The 25,815-nt window shown below is 42.3% G+C and overlaps 1 pseudogene across 1 annotated transcript in view; it reads right to left on the bottom strand.

The window, feature by feature from the left end:
• Positions 1 to 2,505: 2,505 nt before the first annotated feature.
• LOC311583112 (liver carboxylesterase-like) overlaps positions 2,506 to 25,815 on the bottom strand; it is a 34,910-nt pseudogene continuing 11,600 nt past the window's right edge. Inside the window, exons 2-10 of the transcript in view lie at positions 23,227 to 23,423; positions 22,931 to 22,998; positions 17,954 to 18,093; positions 15,421 to 15,553; positions 12,814 to 12,964; positions 10,674 to 10,778; positions 9,972 to 10,076; positions 8,146 to 8,286; positions 2,506 to 2,538 (exon numbers count right to left, since the gene is read on the bottom strand). The product of the transcript in view is annotated as a liver carboxylesterase-like (transcript). The remainder of the gene's footprint in view (positions 2,539 to 8,145; positions 8,287 to 9,971; positions 10,077 to 10,673; positions 10,779 to 12,813; positions 12,965 to 15,420; positions 15,554 to 17,953; positions 18,094 to 22,930; positions 22,999 to 23,226; positions 23,424 to 25,815) is intronic.

The raw sequence follows: 25,815 nt of genomic DNA, 5'->3' as shown, positions 1-25,815 counted from the left end.
ATTAAGGGGACAGAAAAGGTGGACTTAAGAAGTCTTACATAAGTTGTGTCATATGCGTGCAAGTTTATTAACAAGTATGGCATCTTATGTACTATTTGCAGGGGGAAAATGGGACAACGCCAGCAGAAATTATCATGCAACGGAATGAAGTTAGCAGGAGGTCAATCAAGCAAAGCAAAGTTGCACAAAAAGAACAGGGTGTCTCAAGAGCTTTGCAGACCAAGCACACAGTGGCCTTGGAACTGATAACTGCAGCCCTGTGTAGTGGGAAGAGCTGGTTTCCCAGGATCAGAAGGCACAGCTACCCCCAGGCCTTGGCTCTAGGCCATTACTGGTTCTGCAAAGCAAATTCCTGCTTTTAGGCAAGTAACTGTGTTCCTTCTCCAACATGTCAACCTTAGGGGAAAGCCCCCAAGGCCCTGGGTTCAGGTTATACTGACTCCACCAAACATGTTCCTGGTTTAAAGAAAGAGCTGTTTATTCTGCATACATCAGGGCCTCAGAGAAGCCTTGGGTCACTCCATCCCTCCAGATGTTCATTATCCCACCTCCCATTTATCATGGTCCCCTCTCTACTGGTGCTGTCCCCACCCCCATGTACAAATCTAGATTCCACACATGAGAGAAAATAATGTGTCAAATTCTGGTGTCTTGGGCCCAGTAGCCCAGGAACCTTGGGAGAGAGAAACCCATTTTCTGTTAGGATGATGATCACTGCTGGATGTCAGGCGAGGTCAGATGTGAATTGTTTCTAAGCATCTTTATTTCATCGAGTGCAGTAAAACCAGACTGTTTAAAAACAAAGAAAGTTGAACTAAGGAAAGTTGAGATCAGAGGAACAGTCTTCCCCAGGTAAGAGCACAGTAATTGGTTACCCAGTACCAAGTGGTCAGCCCTGAAGACAAACATGAAAGTAACAATATACAGACTGAGCAGGCTGTCTTTATGTATTTAGGTATATGTATATCCATATATGTATGTAAGAACAGTTCACTTAAAAAGAGTCCATGAATTTGAAAGTCAGTCCAAAGAGGAGTACATGGGAGAGTCTAGAGCAGTGGTTCTCAACCTTCCTAATGATGTGACCCATTTAAAGAGTTCCTCACATTGTGGTGACCCCCAACCATAAAGTTATTTTTGTTGCTACTTCATAACTGTGTTTTTGCTACTGTTATAAATTGTAATGTAAAAGCCTGATATGCAGGATATCCAATATGTATCTCCTGTGAGAAGGTCATTCAACCCCCAGAAGGGTCTTGGCCAACAGGTTGAGAACTTCTGGCTTAGAGGAAAGAAAAGAAAGGGAGAAATAATATTACATTACAATCTCAAAAAATTAAACATTTCCAAAAGAAAAAGAAATAGCAAAATAATAAAAATAAGGTGTTGTGTAATAATATGAATAGTAACTTAGAATGAAGAAGTGATTATGTTTTATGTTCTTACAATATAGAAAATCAAATGTGATCATGAAATGTCATTCTCTTTTTCATTTCCCATGCCTTGTATCATTCATTGTCAGAGGGGATGTGGCTCATTTGGACAGTGACTATGCAAGCATAAAGCCTATGGAATGTGAATCTGTAGAGCGTAAGGTACATAATATAAACGTGTTCTGGCGTTTGCCCTATACAACTTCTTGTGAAAACATTGATAACGTGAATAAAGTTTAAATGTGACAGAGCCGTTATAGGCCTGAAGTAAGCATGACAATTAAGATCATAGTGGGAAAATCTCAACACAGATGAAAATTTCAACAAGAAATTGAGATGATGACAAAAATGATAAATGTTGGAAATAAAGAATATAGGGAATTGAAGAAAAATCAAAGAAACACTATGTTTAGAGAGAAATAAAGAAAAATAAAAATGAATGCAAACTTGAGGATAGCTGGAACATGGTCAAGACACAGAAATCTTTGAGTTTATAGAGGAGGAACTGAGATTCCAAATGAACACATAGAAAAGCTATTTAATTAAATAATAACAACATGAAACTTCTCAAACCTAGGACAAAATATAAACACAAAGTACATGAGGCATGTAGAACTCCTGTCATCTGTAATAAGAACTCTTATACCTCACAGCATAGTTAAACAACTGGAGACTACAGGACATAAGAAAAGCATTCAAAATTACAGAGGAAAATTGTCCATTTACTTAATAAACTCATCAGAATTACACCATCCCTCTTTTTTTTTTTTTAGAAAAAGTAAATTTTAGTGTTTTTTCACTTTTTTATTATTTATTAATTCATTCATATTCCATCTCAATTGTTATCCCATCCCTTGCTCCCTCCCATTCCTTCCCTCCCACTTTTACCCTATTCCCCTCCCCTATGACTGTGACTGAGGGGGACCTTCCCCCATCTGTATATGATCATAGGGTATAATACACCATCCCTCTTTACAAACCTCCTGGAATTAAAATAAACAGGCAAACAAACAAGCATGGAATAATATAATCTAATCCCTGAAACAAATTATTGCTACTCAGGTGTGCCAAGTTATCTTCCAAAGTAGACGGGAGACCCAAAGACCTACCGTGACAAACACAAACTTAAATCATGACAATTATGGCAAAGCTGAAGATACTTGAAGCATTTCTATACACAGAGGAAGGGCCATACTGACACAAACAACAGAAGAGCCCAGGAAAGAATCAGCTTTGTGAGAGGAATAGATAAACAAGTATAACCAAGAAAGACTCAAGTATGCTCAGTTTGGTAAGCTGACATGCTCCTATGATGAAGAAGACAGAAGGTTAAAAAAATAGTGTTCAAACCAAACAGGAAAACAGCCAACTATGTGACAAATATACATAGGCATTGGAAGCGAGCAGCTGGAAAATGATGTACCAAGCAAGCAAAAGCAGAAGACCAGTCAAATCCTCCTACATCTTCCCCACCTCCAGACCCAACTCTATGACCTTTCTTTCTCTCTCTTTACAAAATAAAACAAAGCAAGAAAAAAAAGAAACTACCCACCCAATAAACACACACACACACACACACACACACACACACACACACACACACACACACAAAACCAAAATACACTACCGAAAGACCAAAAAGACAAGGAATATTCAAACACAGCAATATGAGACCATTGGGTTTGTTTTGTGTTTGCCATCTATGGCTGAGGGGTCTGTCCTGATTGTAGTTAATAAACCCAGTGAGACTCCACGAACAGTCCATTTTTAAAAAGAAAAAGCATTATATCTTTATTATGGCATAATGACACCTCCAATGAGCCATTGTAAACCAAACAATAGCTGAATTACATACATATTGTTTAAATTGTGGGAGCCAGAAGAAACCTTATTTTTCTTTGTTCAAAGTCCCAGGTTTGACTTATAGTTACATTGTGAACAGGGTGTGGTAGCGCACCTTTGCAATCCCAGCACTTGGAATGCAGACCAATGTGGCTCTCTGGGTTGAAGGCTAGCATGATCTACCCTGTGAGTTTCAGGCTAGCCAAGGATACACAGAGAAACACTATGCTAAAACACCAAAAGTAAAATAAATTGACAACATGTGAATAAAATTCCTATTTCTCTTCTTCATTACTGTTTGAAATGTGATGTAGCACTGTTCTATAGGCTAACTGACAATAAAAATGGGTTTAGACTTTCCTTCTAAAAGCACAGCCAGCATAGTATGTGATTCAAATGGCATGAATTTTATCCTGACAGTGAAATGTTTCATTATTATTACAGTATGCCCAGTGAAGAAATCAGAATGGAAAAATTTGAAGTCCTAAAATGATGCCCTATGAGCATATAAAGGGGGAGGAGGTCCCCCTCAGTCACAGTCATAGGGGAGGGGAGTAAGGGGAAAATGGGAGGGAGGGAGGAATGGGAGGATACAAGGGAGGGGATAACCATTGAGATGTAATATGAATAAATTAATAAAAATTTAAAAATAATAATAATAAATCACATAATAATAAAAGCAAATTTTAAGACACAGAAATGCAGTTTAGGGAGGGAAATGTGCCGTTATAAGTGCCTAGGTTGAAAATTAGAAAACAGAAAGCAGGTTTTAAAAAAAAACTGTGATACTTCTAAAGAACTAAGAAAAATAAGAATAAGCCAAACTTAGTGCTAATAAATTAAAATTACACCTTTTCCCCCTTTGGATTTGTGTTTTGTTTGTTTGTTTGTTTGTTTGAAAAGGGAAGTATTATGAAGTTGGATGAGGACAGAGAGCGGATATGAAATGAGTTGAGAGTGTGAACAGAACATGACCAAAATATACTGCATAACATTCTTATAACTCAGAAACTATATCATTAGAGTAAAGATCAGTGTATAAATAAGAAGAGCAATAAAGAAGGAAGGATTTGCCTTTCCAGAGTTAAATAATAGGAAAGAAGGAGAAGTTTCAAACTAATAAAATGAAAAATTAAAGCGGACATTACAATAGGTCACAATGAGATATTCATGGTCAGTAGAGAGAGTTTTGAAAGGTCATATTTCAGCACATTGGAACATCTTGATGAAATGTATAAATTTACAGTGACATGAGATTCACCAAAATTAAGCCCAAATGATATGAACACATCTGTACTGATCATGAGATTGAGATAGTAATGAAGGTTTAACAAGCAAAGCTCAGGTCCTGGTGGATTTCCTGCAGAACACTGTTGAACCTCTTTTTTTTTTTCCATATTGAAAAGTAGCTTATTTTGTCCAATAAAATATGACTTTAAGACCTTATGTAGGAACCATCTTTTTTAATATCTTTTTTTATTAATCCATTCATATTACATCTCAATTGTTATCCCATCCTGTTTCCATTTTGGTACCATGGCCACAATGGCTGTGGTAATCTTCTTTTATATTCATTTGCTTTAAAGTGTGTTGGATGTGGCAAAATAAATGCTATAATTTGGAGGAATCATGGAAAAAAAAGAGTTACGAGTTGCATTATAATATTTCCATACATATTTTTTACTCATTTCTTTTCCCCACTGCCCCTCTACGTCCATTCCTCCCACTTGTTCATCCCTTTCCTTCTAACAATTAGTCCTTATTCTGCTTTTAGGATACATGTATAACATTGTCCTCTTTCCTCTTTCCTCTTTCTTCTGTATTAAGATGCACTCTTTTCTCATTGCTTTTGTTTTTGTTTTTCTAGTATCTCCCTTCCATGCACACATACATACAAATTTAAATCTATGCACCCCGTATGAGGAAATACACAATATATTTATCTTCCTAAGTCAAGTTTATTTCACTTAACCTGGGAATGCAACTCAACTGGCACAGTGTTTAGCTAGAATGTTTGAAGAACTGAGTTAAATAGCCAGAGAGGAAGAGGAGGAAGAGGAGGAGGAGGAGAGAGACTTGTGAGAGTATGAAGGTTTAATGGGTTTTATAAGAAAAACAATAACAATAATGGCAAAATTTAGCTAGATTCATCAGGCCAAAAAAAAAAAATCAGTGAAGAAGAAATAGATAAAATCATAAATGAAAGACGACAGCTTAACACTAGATGCCATGGGAATTAAAATGACCATGAGAGATAGATACAAACAACTGTAAGAACACAGATTGGCTCGCCTGGGAGAAGCAGATGAATTAGTGTGATAAAGCCTACCAAAGCCAAACTACGAAAAACACAGGTGATATGGACATCAGTAATGAATGAGCTTGAATTAGTGATTATAGTTTTCCATTAAAGAAAGGTGATGATTTCCCTGAAGAATAACGACAAATATTTAAAGAACTGGGAACCATGTATCTCAAATTCTTGCTAATTTTCTTTAAAGGTCAAAAGGACAGTTCCCATTTCTTTTCCAGGAGGACAATGTCACACATATTTGAAAATAAGACAGATCACTACAAGAAATGAAAACTAGACCCCGGTCTTTGATAAACACAGATGGAAAAATGCTCAATAGCAAACCAATTCAATGACATAGTGGAACGATAATTTACCATGGTCAAGAAGGAGTTAGAGCTGTGATTCACACCCCAGCACCAAATGTACAAAGTGAGCATGTGCTTAGCCCACTTTGATTGGCCTCCATCTCCCTCCTGTGTCAGTCCTCATTTCCCTCAGTGATCGTTCTTGGAATTAATTCATAAATTAACTGCTTATGTTCACAGTCTGCGAAATTGAACAGAACAGAGTTCTTCTTGAAGCAAACTCTGAGGCCTCACCACAAGAATATTTCATCTTTCAAACCTAGGAGCTGAAGTCATTAGAGACCACAGCTGGTAGGGCTGCTGGCTACAATCCAACCTGTTGGACTCACATCTGTGGCCATGAGACACAATCCCAGATGGCACACCAAACATCACATCCCCAGTCAACTCTAGGAGCAAGTCTCTATTTTGAGTGGGTCACCTGTGCCTATTGAATATTTCTCAATGGCAACTGGAATTCTACCCTCTGGTATGTTCTGAAATGAATGAAGAAAGTGACCACGTCCAACTATGCAGTCTTTCTGTTGGTTTCCCCCCTCCCAGCCAATCGAGAAGGCTACAATTGTGACCTTTCTGTGTCCATATAAATCTTTCCTGTGGTGATAGGATTAGAAAGTTGGAAAAATGGATACAGAGCCCCAGTCTTGGCTTTTTTTTTTTTTTGAAATTGAAATGGTCTATAATTTGGACCAGTCCCTCAGCCAATTACCAGGAAATCACAAGAAGGCAGATTTCATCAAAAGCATCAAGATCATCTTCTTCTCCAGTCTTCTCCACATCAATTGGTGGAAATTTCATTAGCAGTTTTAAAAAAAAGAGTTAAGGGTTTGTGAGTCCTAGAAATTAACAGGAAGAAACAATCAGGGAAACTGTCCTGCCCACTGAAGGATGAAAGCTCTGGCTGCTCATCAGTGGGTCACCCATGTGTTTGACAAAGATCAATAAAACAAATGTATTTGCACATAGAAACTCAAGGATTTATTTATTTATTTATTTATTTATTTGGTTTTTCGAGACAGAGTTTCTCTGTGTAGCCTTGGCTGTCCTGGACTCACTTTGTAGACCAGGCTGGCCTCGAACTCACAGCGATCCGCCTGCCTCTGCCTCCCGAGTGCTAGGATTAAAGGCGTGCGCCACCACGCCCGGCTAACTCAAAGATTTAAATGAAGACACTTACATACATATTTATCAGGCTACGGAGAACAATGTTCCCCCTAGGCAGTGAGGGGACATCTAGACAAAGATAAAGAGGAAGCAGAAAGTCCAAGGATAGAGGAACAGGCTGTGTCCTTACAGACTCTGCTAACCGTGAAGTCATGCTTACAACCACTGTGGCTGGGTTATTTGATGACATCTGAAATCCCCCAGTAAGAGCTGAAAAACTCTCAGCATGGATGGAGAGTGCATGCACGCCATCCAAAACTCTACTCTCAGAGTCCTGACTCCAGCATTGTTTCTGCAACTTAAGCCACCACAAACCCCTTCTATGCCTGCCTAAGAAATCCCAATACTTTAAAACAAAATTACACGTTTTCCGTGGGAAATCCACCAGTGAAAAGAATGGTCCCTAACACCTCTCTTATGTAAGTCACTATAGAAATCATCAATTATATATGTAGGCCTGCAAACATCCCAGCCATGGTATCAGCGATTAGAGTCCATTTCCTTCCCTGCTATCATATTACTGGGTAAAACCTGCCCTGCTGTTTTAACCACTGTCAGTGAGTTCTATAATCTTTAAAGAAGAAACCCTCTTCTTACCTATTAGAAGCAAATATAAACTCAGTTATTACACCTTTCTAAACTCTGGCCCCGAGGTCCTGAGAGCAACCATGGAAGTCCTTTAGACTTGAAAGACCAAATACAAGTAGATCTTTCTGTGGCCCAGTTGGATGCTCCTGAATTCTCAACTCCTTTCTTGGTTTACTTGGTTATTTCATCAGCACAATTGTGATCTCTACAGGCCCATCCAACCTAGGAATTAGAGGATTCCTTAAGGAGAAAGGAGAAACAAAGATAATGCATGCCCAGGACTGCATTTCACAAGGGACAGATAGGTGATGTCTGTCAGGAAAAAATCCATTCATAACAGTGGGGACAGCCGCCCTAGATACAAATCAAAGTTTGAACAAAGAGCTTATGGACCCACAGGTTGGATGAAAAATTGGTGATGGGTGGATTATCTATTTAACAGTCTGTTTATGCTCACCATTGACAGAATCCAGCCAAACTCTTGCTTGTTGATTCCCACAATGTAGGGCACTGTGTTGAAACTCTTCTCAGCCAGGGTCCCTTCTGGTGCCTTTGGCAGCACCACTCCATCAAGCATGGTTGGTACAAAGGGGTGGGTCTGGGGAAGAAAGCAGCACAGTGACAGAAATCACCCTCATCTTCTCTTCTGCCTGTCTAAGGGGGAAGCCGGAACATACACCTCAGGGCTGTTGCTAGAACATAAACTCCCTGATTGTTGCTGGAACATAGACACCCATGACCGCAGACAGTGGCCACAGAAACTCAGGGTCCTTAGAAGGGAGTTAAATGTCTAGAGTCACAAAGGTCTGGTTAAGGGCATCTGTCTGTAGCAAGGCAGTGGTAGCAAAGAAGGGATAGGGGGATCTTTAAATCTAATTAAGCATGTATCATGTACCATATAGTTCAACAGTAGCACATTTCCTAGAATTAGTCATCACTATTCCTTACAGTTTTGTCTGTAAGGTTGCGATTGGTGAATAAGTGAATCCTAAGTCATTGTTTCAGAAGTCTCCCACCACAATAATGCCAGCACTCATATACTATGTGTGCAGTCCTACCTAAAGGCATGCTATACCATATTGTTTGTTTGTTTTAATTAGTGGAGACAGAACTTACTATTTCTCCCATGCTGGGTAGCATAACACTATATTTCTTCAGCCTCACAATCATGCCTTGCACTATGATGTCTTTACATTGTAAACTTGTGTGAATTTTAAACATGTATATTCACAAATTTAGAGGGTTCTTTACCCTTTCCAAAGTTTTACCATACTATAAGTACCACATGACCACTCCCCAGAATGTCCTCCCCCTCAGAGGGGCAACTATCCTTTCCCACCTTTTGGATGCTTGCCTGTATTCGTATCCTCCTTCAACCATCCCCCTAGCAGTTCCTTCTTGGCAACAACACCCAATTTTCCTATAGAAAAAATGGAGAGGATGCAGCAGCTGAGTATTGTAGGAACAAGCTGGAAAGAACGCACATTTTGTTCCTTCTCTTTCCTCCACTCTCGTTCACTTTAGAAGTTCAGACATCTGGGTGTGATCTAGGACACCTTATTCCTGAAAGCAGCCAATAGTTCAAAATGAATACATAACAGTTTCAATCAAACACAACTTAAGCCAAAACTATTGTTTAAATGTTGGTGCTAGACAGTTTCTAAGCAGAGAGGGTGTACGTGTAGAGTTTTGTTAACTTTTATCTTCCCAGGAGACAGCCATACTTCAGGGGGACACCAAAAACAGAATGGAAAGTTTAGGTAGAGATTCTCAGTAACATCTGCAGAGTAGCCAGACACAGCCAGACATTAAGACATTCTGGTTTGGCTCATCCCTTTTCCTGTTCAAGCCTTCAGGGAAAAAAGTGTGCTCTCATAACAGAAAACTGTGACTCCTAGAAACTTATGACACTCATTCCAACACACACACGCACGCGCACACACACACACACACACACACACACACACACACACACACACACACACACTTAAAAAAAAGAGAGGCCATGAATTTGAGAAAAAGCAAGAGGAGGGGTTCAGGGGAGGAAAGGAGGAAATTATATAATTGTATTTTAATTTCAAAAATTAAGAAAGAAAGAAAGAAAGAAAGAAAATTGGCATCAATAACTGATATTGCTCCCAATAGGTAAAAATAAAAACAAACAAGCAAGTAAAATAAGTAAGATGAGAAGCCTGCCTTGGGCACATTAGAGTCAGACAAGAGAAGACTGAATGAAGCCTGTGTCCAGGCCTGTAGAGGAAGTTCACTAGAGTACACACCCACCATTTTGTGCATGATCTCCAAGAGCTCATCCTCTATCTTCTGGCACAGGCAGTGAACAATGACATCAGATATGATGGTTTTGCAGCCAGCAAGAGCAGCAACTTGCTGAAGGAGATAGCAGGTAACTGCAGAGGTCAAGAACAGCATTAATATTCCACCGATGTAGACAGTGGGCCCTACCCTAAGGGCCATTTCTAAAGTGAGAAAAGGCTTTCTGAAAACACCAGCAGGTGTGTTTTTGCTTCTATTATTAATTATAATTGTGATATCAGATATCAATGTGTTACTTACATATATGATTCTTTTCCTTTATAAACTTTAAAATTGAGAAAATAGCAAACTATACTATCTAAAGAGAAGCTGTAAGTGGACAAGTGAAGAGCAAGAATCCATAATTCCACTGTGTGGTTCGGATCCACTCACTGTAGGAGAAGTAATACAGCCTGCATCCTGCAGAGGAAACCATGTCTCCACACAGAACCTATGCAGAACTGCAAGGCACCTTAGTGACAGAATTCATGGGAAGATAGGTCAGACACCTGCAGGATGTGGCTTAGATGAAAACGTAAAAACCCTTCCTGTTCTGCCATTCTTTCTTCAAGAATCCCTTGAGTTGAGTCCCATAACCAGAAAGACCACCCCTCACCAGGACCCGAGGAAATCACAGGAAAGGACCCAGGAATTGTCCAGGGTGGGACTTACTTCAGTCACAGAACTGGCATTCTCCATAAAGAAACCAGAAGTGAAGACCACAACACTCTCAGAAATGGCTCTGTGGAAGAGGTTCTTGGTCAGAGGAGACAATACCTGGAAAAAGAGAGAAAAAAATGAAATAATTTATACACACAAGAGGGTCGGCTTTCCCTTTTCCCTCTTTTATAATAATTCTTAGGACTGTAATTACATAATTTCCCCCATCAACATTTCCCATGTACCAATGCCCCCTTGCGTGCTCTCTGTCTTTCTCTGTCTCTGTCTCTGTCTCTGTCTCTGTCTCTCTCTGTTTCTCTGTTTCTCTCTGTCTCTGTCTCTGTCTCTGTCTCTGTCTCTCTCTGTTTCTCTGTTTCTCTCTGTCTCTGTCTCTGTCTGTGTCTCTGTCTCTGTCTCTGTCTTTCTCTGTCTCTGTCTCTGTCTCTCTCTGTTTCTCTGTTTCTCTCTGTCTGTGTCTCTGTCTGTGTCTCTGTCTCTCTCTGTTTCTCTCTGTCTGTGTCTCTGTCTCTGTCTGTCTGTCTCTCTCTCTCTCTCTACTCGTTACCATTTAAGGCTCCTTCTACCCTCTCCCCTGCCCTATGCATTCATTCACCTTGGGGCTGCAGTGCTCTGTGGAAATGAGAAGACCTCCTCTTTCCTGTCTTCCCTGGCCTGCTTCTGAGACTTTTCTTGCATCTGAGATCCCCCACAAAACCCCAGAGCATACACTCAGAGACAAAACAGAAAGTGTGTGGCAAGTATCATCATGATGATAAAATCTGCCTGAAAGACAGTTTGGGTACTTCCTAGCCACACGTTCTACAGGAGAATTCCTGTGAGCAAGGGCTTACCCTAAGAAAAAGGGTCATGATATAAGAGCTAAGTGTGTAGCTTATGGAACAACTAAGGGGAAAGTGAAAGAGAGAGGAGCAAGGAGGAAGGGTGGTGGAAGTGAAATGTGAAAGGATCAGAAGTATAGAGAGATATTTAATTAACATTGACTTTTCTATAGCAGAAACAACTGGAAATATTTCAGTATCCATATATTAGGATTTTAGGTAAATAAGTGATCTCTCAGTCTTAATGCAGAATAGCGTGCAATCATAATATCATGTAAGAGAGTAATATTTGGGGATATATTTATATCACACTACATTATGAAGGAAAATTTCACTATTAAAAAAGAATACAATTAGATTATACGGACTGAGAGGATAAAGAAATGATGGACAGGTGATGAGAGATAGATTGGTAGAGTATAAACAGATGCGTAGATCGATGGACAGATGACAGATTTGTAGATAGATAATATATAGAGCACCTAGATACATTGGTTTTTAGAGGACCAATAGATGCAGATAGATCATAGATGAGTAGATTGGTAGATTAATGGATTGAGAGACAGAGAGAGAGAGAGAGAGAGAGAGAGAGAGAGAGAGAGAGAGAAGGAGAGAGAAAGCAGATGGAGACCATTGCTCAACTGTGAGTTAGCAGTTAGGAGGGTTTTTGCTCTCCCCAAAAACTTTCTATAGCTTTGCTTAGAATTTCTCTAGGTTCCATTCCCCACATCAACAAGACACACCTCCATGCCTCTATGTTCCGCATTTCCTACTAGGACTTGTCTATCTTACTTTCACATATTCATCTTCTCATCCAACCCCCAAGCAAAACCCATCTGTCTTCTCCAGAGGCAGCTGCCCTCCCTCTTGAGTAGTGACAAGACACAAGAGGACCTCAGAGTTTCCTGACGCCTTTCAGCACTTGAGTCCATAGTGTGTAGCTCTATCTGCCTTGGAGCCTAGAAACTACTTCTCCTTGCTTGTGGTTTATACTCACCTCTATTTCCAAAGAGAAGTGAGGAGTCTTAATGCCAAAAGATTAGCAGAGGGGAAAATCAGCCAAATGAGAAGGATTGTCAGTGCCCTGAGCTGTAACTGGAGATGCTTATGGCTCTGGAACACAAAGTTGAGCACTGAACTTTCTGGAAGCCAAAGAGTTAGTTAGGCGCTTGGCTCCTCACCATCTAGTGTGTAATGAGTAGACTCCTAAATTCCTATACTGAAAGTAAAGATGCTTGTTGGGGTGGCTGGTGTCCAATAGGGCCCATTAGCAGATCCACCAAACCTAAGCATGGGTTGCCAAGGATACTTACAAAAACAGAGACACTTTCACCTCCTCCTGACTCCCCAAAGATGGTCACAGAGCCTGGGTCCCCTCCAATATTAGCCATGTCCTGGATCCAGCGTAGTGCAACCACCTGGTCTAAGTGCCCCCAGTTACCCTGGCTGTGTTCATCTCCTGGCCTGCAAGAAAATAAAGGGGACATAAACAGAATAGCAAGGCTCCTAGGACTTTGGATGGACTGGAGTTCCTCAGTGAACCATAAGAATGAGGCTAAAAGCTCTGATGTGTGTCATGAAGGGCTTCACCTGCCTCTCATCCCTACATCGATCTTCACGGAGTTCTCACTATTTCTTGTTAGCAACTTTGTGCTGAGTGTGCGTCATTCATCCGACTGTACTTCCGGGAAACAAAGAGACAAAAGCTGACTACATTCATTTGACAGCACAGACCACACACCAACAGATGCAATGGGTATCGCACGCCACCAAAAAAAGGCAATAGTATAGTGAGGATGCAGTACTGAGGTCCCGTGACCAGGAAAGGTCTCGCTGAGACAGTGGCATCCGGTATAGACCTAAGTCAAAGTGAGTCGAGGATGTGTTAGTATCTACAGAATGAACTTCGGGTTAGGAAAGCATTAAGGTGAATGACTGCAAGGCTGTGTGAACAAGGTTGTGAGAGCGGTTGCTGTGAAGTGCAGGGACAGCAGAGACTGGAAGCCTCGGAAAGGGTTTTTGTGTTGCTATGAACACCATTGTGCAGAAGCCTGCTACGACTCAGTTGTTGTCTCCCAGACAATTCAGTGGAGCGCTCGCATGGTAAATTTACAGGTTTATAAAAACTAAGCAGTTATAATAATAGGCCATAGGTTCTGATTAGTAGATGAAAAGAATGGATGTTGGATGTAGGGTAGGAAAAGAAAGAGGACCCCAGTAACCTATAAGGCCTTTCTCCAGCGCTCCCAGGAAGTTGAAGGTGCCAGCCACTATGCAGAGGACCTTATGGGAAATAGCCACGGTCTTTGTTGTGGGGAGCAATTAGTGGATAAATGACAAAGGCCTTGTGAAGTTGGATGTGCCCTGTGCACAGCCAGAGGAGGCATGAGGTGTTAGCTAAAGAGGAGCACTGTGGGTTCAAAGGAGAGATGAGGACTATAAAGAGGGAACTGTGCTAAGGACTTCTGGGACCTCCCGTGGAATTAGGAGAGAGGGAAACACACACAGCCTGATGACAGAGGATGAACAGGCTGAGAAGCGGCAGCTGCGGAGAAGGGAAGTGGCCAAATCCAGGGATGGGAGCATCTCAAAGAGGCCAGAACAGATTGCCTGTGGTTGTCGCAGTGAGCCGCATGGGCTTGAGAAGTTATGCGTGGCCTTGAGCACAGCCTGGCAGGGTGGTTAGCTAAAAACCTGCCTGCCACACCACTAACCGAGCTCGTTAAATGAGCCCACTCCCTCCCTATTTTCCTCTGAGAAGATGTCAAATGTTCAAGTGCACTGCTGGTGCTGATCTTGCCATGGAAGAATTCGGTGAGCTGAACAGCACAGGTAAAAATGGATAAATACTTAAGCAGTGACAATAGGAAGAGTAGATCTCAGAAGGTAAGCATGACTGGTGGGCGGGGTAGACATCCACAACAGATGTCAGATAGCTCAAAAGGAAGTGGACAGGAGTGGCTGGGGAATGAAGAGAGATGGGATCCAAGATAGAAGAAACTGGAAATATCATGAAGAAACCTAGCAAATATCTGTGCGAAGAATGACATCACTAATGAGTTTTTTTGAATTTGCAGGTTCGATGTGATATCATTGATGTGACAAGAGTTCATGTGCTGGGGCACCTGACAGCGTTGTTCCGTAGGAAGGTGAGGCCCAGTGGCAGGCAATTAGGTCATTGGGCATACTGGATATTTTTCATCATATGTGTGCTCAGAGGAATCAAGTCACTTCCTGAAACAATGAGCTTGTACCTGTGCTTACAGGTTTTTTTGTTTTGTTTTGTTTTGAGGGTTTTGTTTGTTGGTTGGTTTTGCTTTTGTGGGTTTTGTCAACTTGGCATAAGCTATAGCAACTTGGAAAAGGAGAATCACAGTTAACAAAATGCCTCCATCAGATTAACCTGTGGGCAAGACTGTGGAGACACTGTCATGACCAATGACTGATGAAGGGAGGTCTCTTGAAAGTAGCCAGTATGGAGCATGACTTCATGGTCTCTGCCTTAGTTCCTTTCTCAAATTCCTGCCCTAACTTCCCTCAATGGCCACTATGATTAAAATGTGTAAGCCAGATAGCCCTTTCTTTCCCAAGCAGCTTTTAGTTATGATGTTTTAACACAGCAATTAAAAGCAAGCTAAGAGATTAAGTTTCCCCTCCCTTCTCTGCCGCCTATTGTCTTCCCATGTGCTTTGCTCTTTAGCCCATGGATTAAATTTTATTTCCTCCACTAAGGCTGTATTAAGGTAGAGCCTTTCACCACCCAACTCTGGTGAAATGATCCTATCTTAGGCTTTGAGCCACCCACATTCTGAGCTAAATGAATCTTTCTCTATCATCAACCAGTTTCAGGTATGTGGCTATTTAAAAAACAAAGACCAACGCAGGTTTAATAAGGGAGATAGGAGGATCCAAAACCGTACCTAAAGAGTCCCCAGATGCCCAGGCAGTACTGAATAGCCACCAACAGTACATTTTCATGTGCAGAGAGGGCCAGTCCATCATAGGTGGATGCCCTGCCCACATAAGTCCACCTCCATGGATCCACACCATCACCAGGACAACAAGAAAAGAACCGCCCTAGTCACAGGAAGTTGAACTGAAGAGGAGCTCATACATTTTCTGGTTTTGTTCTCTTGGCCAGACCTTGACTCCAGGAGACCACCATTTAAAGTCATCTCACACCCGCTGGCTGCAAAAGATAGTTTCTGTCCTTATCTTTCATGACTGGGCCCAGGAGGTCACAGTCACCATCCCCCACTCTTCCCCTCCAGACCTCTCTGTTCAGTGTCTATTCAGGTCTTTTCAAAGTAAAAGCACGACCATGGGAAACAAAAGGACATCATGTTTTCTCAAACCCCATGCTATCTTGATGTCTGAAAATTAGTAAAGGGCCAGTTCAGATTTGACTCTCAGCTTTGACAATACTAATGTGCCCAAGGGACTGTCTCAAGATCCACACACATCCTCAATGGCACCCCTTCCCAACTTTCCCTCTCTGTCACTTCTGCACATTCAAGTTCTCCCCATCCTGCTAAGCCCAGTTCACATACATAATCCTCCTCAGTCTTTAGTCATGTAAATACCCGAGTGCCTAGAACTCACCAAGGACTGTGAGTTCACTTGAGGCTGAGGGAGCAGACAACGGGATACATGCTCACCTAATTCACGACTCTTGGCTTTTAAAAGCTCACATGTCATAGAACGGAGAGAGGATGAAGTTACACTTTTGCATAACGTCACGTATGTTATATATTTATATAACATTACTAATAAAATGGCACCAGTGATTCAGCTAGAGTATTTCAAGGAAATTGAAATGATCATCTGCAGTGTAGGTCCTAATGCTGTCTAACTTGACAGATAGGAAAATAAGCAAGCCTGAGACACAAGCTGGATGAAAGAAGGAGCTGGAACCTGAGTGAGCCCCCGCCTGGCCCCAGTGGCTTTGCACTGAGCTTCCATCCCCTGCAGCTCACGGCCACTATTCAATAACCTGAAGCTGGCCATGCATCAGAACCCCTGCAAGTGTAAGGCATTCATGAAGGCTAAGACCACAGCTCCCTTCTCTCCGTCTGGTGCACTTCTGCAGTTGTGCTGCCTATTGAGCCAGGAGTGACTAGGCCGTCACCACTGAGTCATGGGCATGACTCCTATTTGAGGATCAGAAGCTGAGAAGGTAAGACTTGGTTTTTCATCAAGTGAAATGTAGACCAAGGATTCAAACCTAGCTCCTGTGGTCCAGGCCCCATGTGCACTGCCGGTGAGGGGTTATACTCCCAGGTTTCCCAGAGACCGTATTTCTCCTCCTATAAGACTGATTCTATCCAAGCAAGGACTGAGTCAAGCTCATCTTGAGTAAAGACTCAGTTCAAGGCCTGGTGGGAAATGAACATGCCCAAGACATTATGTGTGTGTGTGTGTGTGTGTGTGTGTGTGTGTGTGTGTGTGTGTGTGTGTGTGTGTATGTGTGTGTGTGCAGATGGACCATATGACAGGGTCCTGGAAGGCAAGGCTCTCCATAATGGTTCATGTTCTTATTTCCATCGACCCAGAGTCTGACTGTGTAGACACACTGAGTCTACAATAGAGGCAAATAAGTGAATGGGCATGAGATTTAGTCTCACTTGCTTGTGCAAACTAAGCACGTTTAGGACCAAATACTATGCTCAAGATCACAGCCTCCTCCTTCTTTTGTGAGTTCTATCCTAGGAGGTTCTGGGAGACTGGGTAGGTGCTCACACCCTGTTCTGCTTCAAGGATCATCCCCTGGCCAGTTCATTTCTATGGGAAATGCTGACTTGCTGGGTCATCAGCATGTGCCAAAGGCAACGAGGGAGGAGAGGAAGCAATGATAACATCACAGACAAAGGGCAAGAAAAGTGCTTATGAGATTGCCCCAGACTCCACCCTCCACAGAGCCATCATGGGCCATGAGATTTTCCACCTGGCAGTGAACGTTGTCACGGCTAGTGTGGGGAGAAAGGCAGCTCATATCTCCCTCGCCAGCCCCTGCCTTAGAACACAGGTGTGAAGACTGAAGACCTAAGCTCTTGTCCTGTCCTCCCTTCTATGTGTCCTCTCCCCTCCAGGAGGCTCAGTTTCTCTAACTTTACAAAAGTTTGGGCTATTTCTTTTTCTCGGATACTAGCATCACTGTAAATAGCGCCTTACCTGCTCTGAGGTCAGATTCTAATCTAATAATTGAAAGTAGTATTTTTTTTTTCCTTTTAGTAGCATAAGAAAGCATGCAAAAACCAAGATGCAATTCTAGGTAGGCAGCAAGTCTGATGTCTTTGAGGAAGAGTGAAATAAAGAAAACCATGGTGGCATAAACTCTTGAATCAGCCCGCCCATGGGGCCCAGTGCCTAGCTGCCTTTGCTGCCTTCTAGCTGCACCGATATCTGGACACTGGAGCTCAGGAGTCAGTCTCAGTCAGTGTGTTCCTCACCAACCAGCAGCCTGTTGCTCTTGTTCACCAAGTCAGCAGGAGTGTAAACACTGAGGTAGAGACAGTCTTCAGAAAACGGGAGACAAAGTTTCTTCTTGTTGTTTGTTAAAAGGCCATTGACCTCCCACTGCATCATGGGAGCACCTAGAAGTGCAGAGAAATCACCAGATGCTCATTCAGACTAAAGCTGGAAATGTTGCTTTAGGTGCAACGTAACCCTTGGCGGCTTGAACCTGGCAATGAGCCTGTTTTGACTGGACTGGACTTGGGGGTGATCGGTAAGAGGGCATCTAAAGAATATTAGTGGGAGCCTTGGGACTCTAACAGTCTCTAGCCTGAAGATGGAGATAAGTTTAACACCTCCCCCTTTCCAGAGCCTTTGGGGTGCTCTGGGACAAGGACAGAAATGCTTATATAGTGCCCTACTCTGAACAATGAAATCCCCACACTGCCTGAACAAGGCTCTGCCTTCCATTGTGCTTTGTTCAATGGGCTGCAGGGTATCTGTGCTCCTCCTTCCTGTAATGCTTGGGGGACTTCTAGTAACAGGAAGGGCTACCTCCAACGACAACCTGCTGCAGGTCAGGAGTGATCTCTTTGTGTGATGAACTCATAGAAACCCTCTATTCCTGCCTCAGCTTTAGATGCACTGGATGGCCTTGAGTGAATTTACATGTGCTGGGCCCCAAACTTCCAGGTCCATGTGAAGTTGGTCATCTAGACTTTAGCCTAGGGACAAAAGAGAAAAAATGACTTCGTGACTAATAGGCAAGATAGCCTCAAGAAAGGAGAGCATATAGGCCTAACTTTAACAAGTTGGACAAGGCAAAATGCCTATGGGGAAAAAAAAAGATAAAATGCCTCTGGATAGAAGAGTGATAATAGAACGACTGAAGGAGATGAAACTTATGTGAGATTTTCACCTGACAAAGAATTTCATTACTCTTTCCAGAAAAGTAACCAAAGCCGTATTAAACACACAAAAAGCTAATTCAATTGTTGTTGTTGTATAGTATTACTTACTGTAATACTTCATAGGCTAATGTTTCATTAAAAATTTTCACTGCTTGATATGAAAAAAAAAAAAAGAGGAGAATTAAGTCACAGGACTGGTCAAACGATCCACAGACCAAAGAGTACCAGGAAAATAGTAGAAACTGGAAACCTTACAAAGGCACACTCTTTTCTGTCTTTATCTGAGGCTTTTCAAGAACTTTACCAGGAAGTACAAAACATTAATTAAAAAGCAAAAACAAACCACACCCCTCCTTCTATCTGTGCATCAATTTTCAGGTCATAGACTGTATTGATTTCTCTTTTCAAATGCTACAGAGGAAAAGCTGTGCATGCATGCGTGCATGAAGGTGTGTGTGTGTGTGTGTGTGTGTGTGTGTGTGTGTGTGTGTGTGTGTGTTTAGATATTTATAAAAGTTTTCTTTTGGTCTAAATCAAGCAGTAAAGCTGTCACAGCCAGCCAGGAAGTTTGGAAACCCTTTTTTCCCTGTTGCTGTTCTGCCACCAGCTGGACAGAAAAAAATTCACAGGTGAAGTGGTGATTTACTAAGTTTTGATCTGATGAGTAAGATTTTAAAATGTTTGTGGGAGGGTCCTAGTTAAAACAAAATTATTGGGGTCCTGCTCAAACTATGGCACCAACCAAGGACAATACGTGCAGTAAACTTCAAACCCCTACCCAGATCTAGCCAATGGACAGGACATTCTCCACAGTTGAGTGGAGAGTGGGGACTGACTTTCACACGAACTCAGGTGCCCCATATTTGAGCATGCCCCCTGGATGGGGAGGCCTGGTGACACTCAGAGGAAGGATAGCAGGCTACCAAGAAGAGACTTGATTCCCTATGAGCATACACAGGGGGAGGAAGTCCTCCCCCTCAGTCACAGTCACAAGGAAGGGGAGTAGGAGAAAGCGGGAGAGAGGGAGTAATGGGAGGATACAAGGGATGGGATAACAATTGAGATGTAATATGAATAAATTAATAAAATACATTAAAAATAAAACAAAATTATTTATTTCACAATGCTAACCGAGGACTACATATATAGGGCTGTGGCTGATTGCATGCATAGCATGCAGGAGGCTCTGCATTCAAACTCCAGCACTCTAGTCCACATATAGTAGCGCTGTTCAGTGTTTTGGTCTTTGCAATGGTGAAAAGGCAAAGGTAACTGACAGGTTATTTACTAAGACTGATTGTGTACATAAAGCAATGTGACCCATGAGGAAATCACCCAAGTGATTTCTCACTTACCCTTCTGACAGCAAAGTTTAAGGATGAAAACAAAACAGCAGCTACCAGGTGTCAAATATAAATATTAAGTCCACAAAACACAAAGGCTTAAGGAAGGAGGGTTGAAGAGCCTTGAAACAGGTTCTGGGCTGTAAAGAGTGGGTGATGCCCCACACTCCTCTGTGTAGTGCTAACCTGGAGCAAGGAAGAGCTGCATCTGACACAATCTATAAAGTGATGAGCCCACAAGTTAGAAACTACTCAACTCACATAACAAACCGTGCACACAAGCATGCCCCCTTAAAGATATCATTTGCAATGAAGTCAATGATGGGTTCTTCTTTCAATTTTCCCTCCCCCCCCTTTTTTTTGCAATTTTTCTGGTTTTGTATATAAATTTTAGCTAATTGTTAGCGGCTGTTTTCCCGTGAAGGTAAAGAAGCTGTGCAACCTACACAATAAAACAAATTCACCAATGTGTGGTCTTAAAGATTTATTTCTTTATCAATGTGGGAAACATTGGAAACATTTGATTTAATCTATCAGTTTTTAGTCTGTTTTCAGTTTTTTCTGTATTTGGTCACAAGTTTTAGCTAATTGAGAGTTGTTGTTTTCCAGCGCTTTTTGAACTGTTACCTCTAAATTATGCCACTGAAACAGAGATGATCCCTCACCTGAAGAATGGACAGAGAAAATGTGGTAGATTTACACAATAGAGTATTACTCAGCTGTTTAAAAAAAAACAAAAAACAACGTTATGAAATGTGCAGGCCAAACCGCACCAGGAAGAGGAACATCTCCAGCCAGCTGACAGGCATACCTCTTCATATTGGGATCTAATAACCACTAGCTGAATGGCTCCTGAGTGTTAATTATATATCTATTATGATGTTAAGGATGCAGTGCCAACAGCAGGCAGTAGGAAGAGGAGGGCTAGAGGTCCTGTGACAGCTAACAGTAGAGCTATCAGCCAGGAGGAAACTGAGAATGAAATCCGGAGCCCTTCATTTTCTCCATGCAGAGTCTCTTGCTTTTCTATGATACATTGTCCAACTACAGCCAAATTATCTCCAAAGATCCGTGAATGGCTTTGCAGGCTAGCGGCAACTTTCACCCAAGGCCATATAGTCATTTCCCTATTCTGCAGAAGGCAGATCAAGTGACCCACCATATTCCAAGACTACCTCAGCTACCCCACCTGCTCCTCCAACTTTGCAATAGACTTTTCCAAAAGAAATAAACCCAGGGGTTTCTGACATCCTGTGCTCTGTAGTTCTGTCAGCCATTGTTGTGCTGGTTGCTTGTATGGAGACAGGCTTGAAGTTGGACTGTGTGGGCCACTCTAGTTGCTTCTTACATCTACCACCCTTCCAACACTTGTTCTACCCTAATCCCTTCCAACCCCCAACACTAGGTAGGAGAAACACAAGGTTAGAGGGGAAAGTGGCCTGAGACCCCTTTAGACTACTTCCAGCTGAGTAAGCATGTTGACTTCCTTGGGGCAAGTTCAGTCTTCATCATCAAAATATCTCCCACCAGAAGCCATCAGACCAGCACAGCAATCCAAAAAGGGTGGACTTGTATACACGGGGGCCTCCCCTTCTTGTCCTTGAGGACTAGGGAATGTGAGAGTGGGGAGGAAAGTGGGAGGGAATGATGAGGAGGAGAGGAAGGATGGGGCTGCAATCAGGCTGTCAAGGGATTAAATAGATTAATGAAAATGCCCTGGGTTATCTGAAGTCTTCAGTTCTGTAGTTAGTGTCAGCCATTGTGCTGTCTGCATATAGACTGTCTCCAGCTGTTCCTAATCCTAAACTTGCTATGAGGAGTATAGGCATATGAAAGGGTAGAGGGGGGTTCTTTTCTGAACCCCAACATGGTACAGGAGACAACATAATCAGACATTCAAAGGTCATTAGGTTCAAACCCATGTGAGTGTTAACTTTAGTAGATCATTGCAGGGCCTGGTGATGGGCCATTTCTCTGGAGCTGGACTGTTGACCTTCATCTCCCTATGTGGCAGCCTTGAGTTGGGAGTGGTGTGTCCAGGTGCAGATACAGACTACCTTGACAGTGAAGGGTGGTCAGGCTGACCAGATGTGGTCCCTTCAATTAGGCTCTGATGCCCAAGGTCAATGTCTGTTGATCCACACCTTTTCTCCTGGCTGGAAGGGGTGTGGAGGAAGTGCTGGGCTCTAGAAAGCAGGCTTTGCTGAGGATGCCACAGCCTCCTGAGTCAGTGGCAAAGCCTGCACAGATTAAAACAATTGATGTTTCGTAATTTCTGTAGAAAATTTCAGTCTTTATCTGAGGGAGGCTAGGAGGAGGCCTCCCAAAATAATTTTCAATGAAGTCAGTTAATTTACATAAGGAGTGTATAAGGCTCTAAGGAGGAAAAGGGAGTCTTTGCCAGTCTCTAATGTTAGTTAAGGTCTCCTTTAGGGTCTGATACATTCTCTCTACCTGTGCTAAATTTTTGGGATAATAAGCACAATGTAATCTCCAATTGATCCCCACAACAGCAGAAATACTTTCAGTAACCTGAGATGTAAAGGCTGACTTGTTATGTGACCCTATAGACAATGGTAGTCCAAACCTAGGCACTAACTCGCTTAGAAGTTTCAGCTATAACCTGAGCAGTTTCTGTCTTGGTGGAAAAGCTCTTCACCCACCCAGAAATTATATCCACAAAAAAAAAAAAAAAAGAAAGAAAGAAATACTTCTGTTCATACTGTCCTGGTGTGACTTCTGTAAAATCTGCTTCTTAGCATCCACCTGGTCCTGAATCTTGTTCCTTAATCTTTAGGAGTGGCACATAACCAGAGGAAGCATTTGTCTGTTTCCAGCTTGACATTGGCAAATGGTTCCCTGTACCATCTGGCCCATTGCCAGGAAAGAGAATCTTTTCTGCACAAGTTCAGTTAATCTGGTTCTCCCAGGGAGTCAGCCTCTGGATGGAGCCGATGCACCAGCTGGCTTTCCAGTGCTTGTGGCTGCATTATCCTTTCATGAGTTAGGTTAAACCAACCTTGGGTTTTCTTTGGTGTCCAGCTCCTCTGCTGCTTTAAGGACCTCTTCTGGGTAATTTGGACCATCACACAGGATGGACAGCAGGCATTTCACTGCATTCAAGGCAGCTTCTCCATCTGCCTTGTCAGCCATCCTGTTTCCAGTTGCCTCTAATGAATCCCCTTTATGGTGACCAGGATGATTCATGATTGTAACCTATATTAGTGACCAAATTACAGAGAACAAGTCCAGTTATCTTAATCTTAATTTTGTTATTTTTAACTCTGCATTTAGGAGGCCTCATTTTCAATAAATAACCCCCATGCACATGTACAATGCAAATACATATCTACTGTCAGTATATATATAGTACATATATAGTCTTTCCTCTTTCCAATTTGAGAGCCTCAGCAAGTACAACAAGATCTAATTTCTGAGATGACATCTTTTTGGGAATGACCTCCACCTAAAAAGAGTGATCCACAGTCAGTTCCGCTGCCCCGGCATACCTGGTGCCATCCTGGGTGAAACTGCTACCACCTGGAAACATGAAAATATTACCAAGAGTGCTCAAGTCATGGGTCATACGCCTGATCTGCTCTCCATCCAGGAAATGTGGTGGTGACCTTGAAGCAGTGATGTTGGATGGTGGCATTATTGGTTCTGGGTGAATTCACGGCAGCTGTTTGATGACATTTGATTCTTGGCTGGACTAGTACTTAGGCCTGATAATGGGTTATAGGAGAGTTACTCATCCACTTGTCCAAGGTGTTCATCAGCAGAGCTTCCATGGCTTGTGCAGTCATGATCACAGATCTTGGCACAGAGTCTACCTCTCTGCTTCCTTTGAAAGGAGGGCCTTGTCATCTTTAGTTCTCAGACAACTGGTCATGCAGCTTCCACCAGATCCAATTTCATTGAGAAGTAGGAGCCAGGGTCCTAGGCTGCAGCCAGAGTATTGTTCTTGCGTTAGGACCCCCAGGCAATGTCTTTCCACTCATCCAAGAATAGGTGAAATGGCTTGGCAACGTCAAGCAGTGCTAAAGCTGGAGCCAAATCCAGTTCCTGCTTTCACCCTGGAAAGACATGCTCCTCTGCTGGTGATGAGCCAAAGTCTTGTTCAGTGCCCCAGGTGGCTAAGTATAGTGGCTTGGTCAGCTCTGCGAATGTAGATATTCAAAGCTGATGATATGTTACATCCATAAGAAACATCCAGAGTTGTCTTTTTCTCTCAGGGATTGGGATCTCAGTTACTACCTGGATTTTGCCAGGGCAAAGTGATCACTTACTTTCCTGCAGGCCATAGCCTAGCTATGTTTCCTTATGGATGTAGAAAGGAGCCTTCTTTGTAGAGACCCAACATCCCTGTTGCAGTTGTCCAATATTTGCTCTGTGCTATGGGGACAGTCTTCCTCAGATTCTGCTGTCAAAAGGAGGCCATCCACTTATTGCAGCAGTGTGACCTTCTCAGTGTAGAACCTACTTTTTACAAGTCTCTCTGGAGAGCTTCATCAAATAAAGTTAGACTTTTTTTAAACCTTGTGGCAATCTAGTGCATTTCATATGGCCATTGGTCCCTTTTTCCATATCTCTCTATTCAAAGACAGATATTAATTGGCTTAATTTAGGCAGAGAGACACTGAGGATGGCATCCTTTAGATCTAGCACAGAAAAATACCCATTTTTTTTTCAGGGGCAGTGAGGGAAAGAGGGTGAGTTCATTAGTGTGTATACGTTTGCATTCATTGGATCAATGTCCTTTGTTCTCTTGTTCATCTCCTGGGTTTCTTTCCATCCAGACTGAAGAATCTTTTGTTGTAAGGCTTTTTAATGACTCTGATCCTTTCACCAGAGGAAGGTTGTTTATTAGAATATTTTCTTCCCCTAGTGGGAAATATATCAGAATTTTATGATAATTTAGTTCTTTTTTTTTTTTTTTTTTTTTTTTGGTTTTTTGAGACAGGGTTTCTCTGTGTAGCCTTGGCTGTCCTGGACTCGCTTTGTAGACCAGGCTGGCCTCGAACTCACAGCGATCCGCCTGCCTCTGCCTCCCGAGTGCTGGGATTAAAGGCATGTGCCACCACTGCCCGGCTCGATAATTTAGTTCTTATTAAATCTGCTTAACCTCAGTCTTTGGAACTGTAGTTCTGAACTTAGTTTGAGGAGCAGATCACATCACAGTAAAGAATGGAAATCGATGCATTACCAGGAAAGTTTATTGGACTGTGCTTTTTTCCCAAGCTGAAGATGTCTTTTGTTGTTTGCTTTGATAGTCCAGGAGCAGATGTGTGAAATAGTAACTCCTTGTTTGATTGCCTGGGTTTTTTTTTTTTTAACTTTTTGCCCTGCATGGCTGTTTTAGAACTGAGTAGGTGACCTCTCTGTCCCCCAGAGAGTTTAAGGGATGCCTCTCTCCCAGCTTTCAGAGTTAACCTGTGCTCTGAGGATGGTGGCCAAGCCTGCAGCACATCAGTCTGTCTCAAGATGGGGCCCTTATGCAGACCTCTGCTCTCAGTTTGGGCGTTCATTTTTCCAAAGGCTCATTTCATGGCAGAGTGCTCACCACTGGCTACTGGATTTTCCAGTAGCTTATCTCCTTGCTATGAGC

The sequence above is a fragment of the Acomys minous genome (genome assembly GCF_964271855.1).
Source record: "Acomys minous genome assembly, chromosome: 14".
Taxonomy (NCBI): Eukaryota; Metazoa; Chordata; class Mammalia; order Rodentia; family Muridae; genus Acomys; species Acomys minous.
This window is presented reverse-complemented; position numbering and strand designations above follow the sequence as displayed.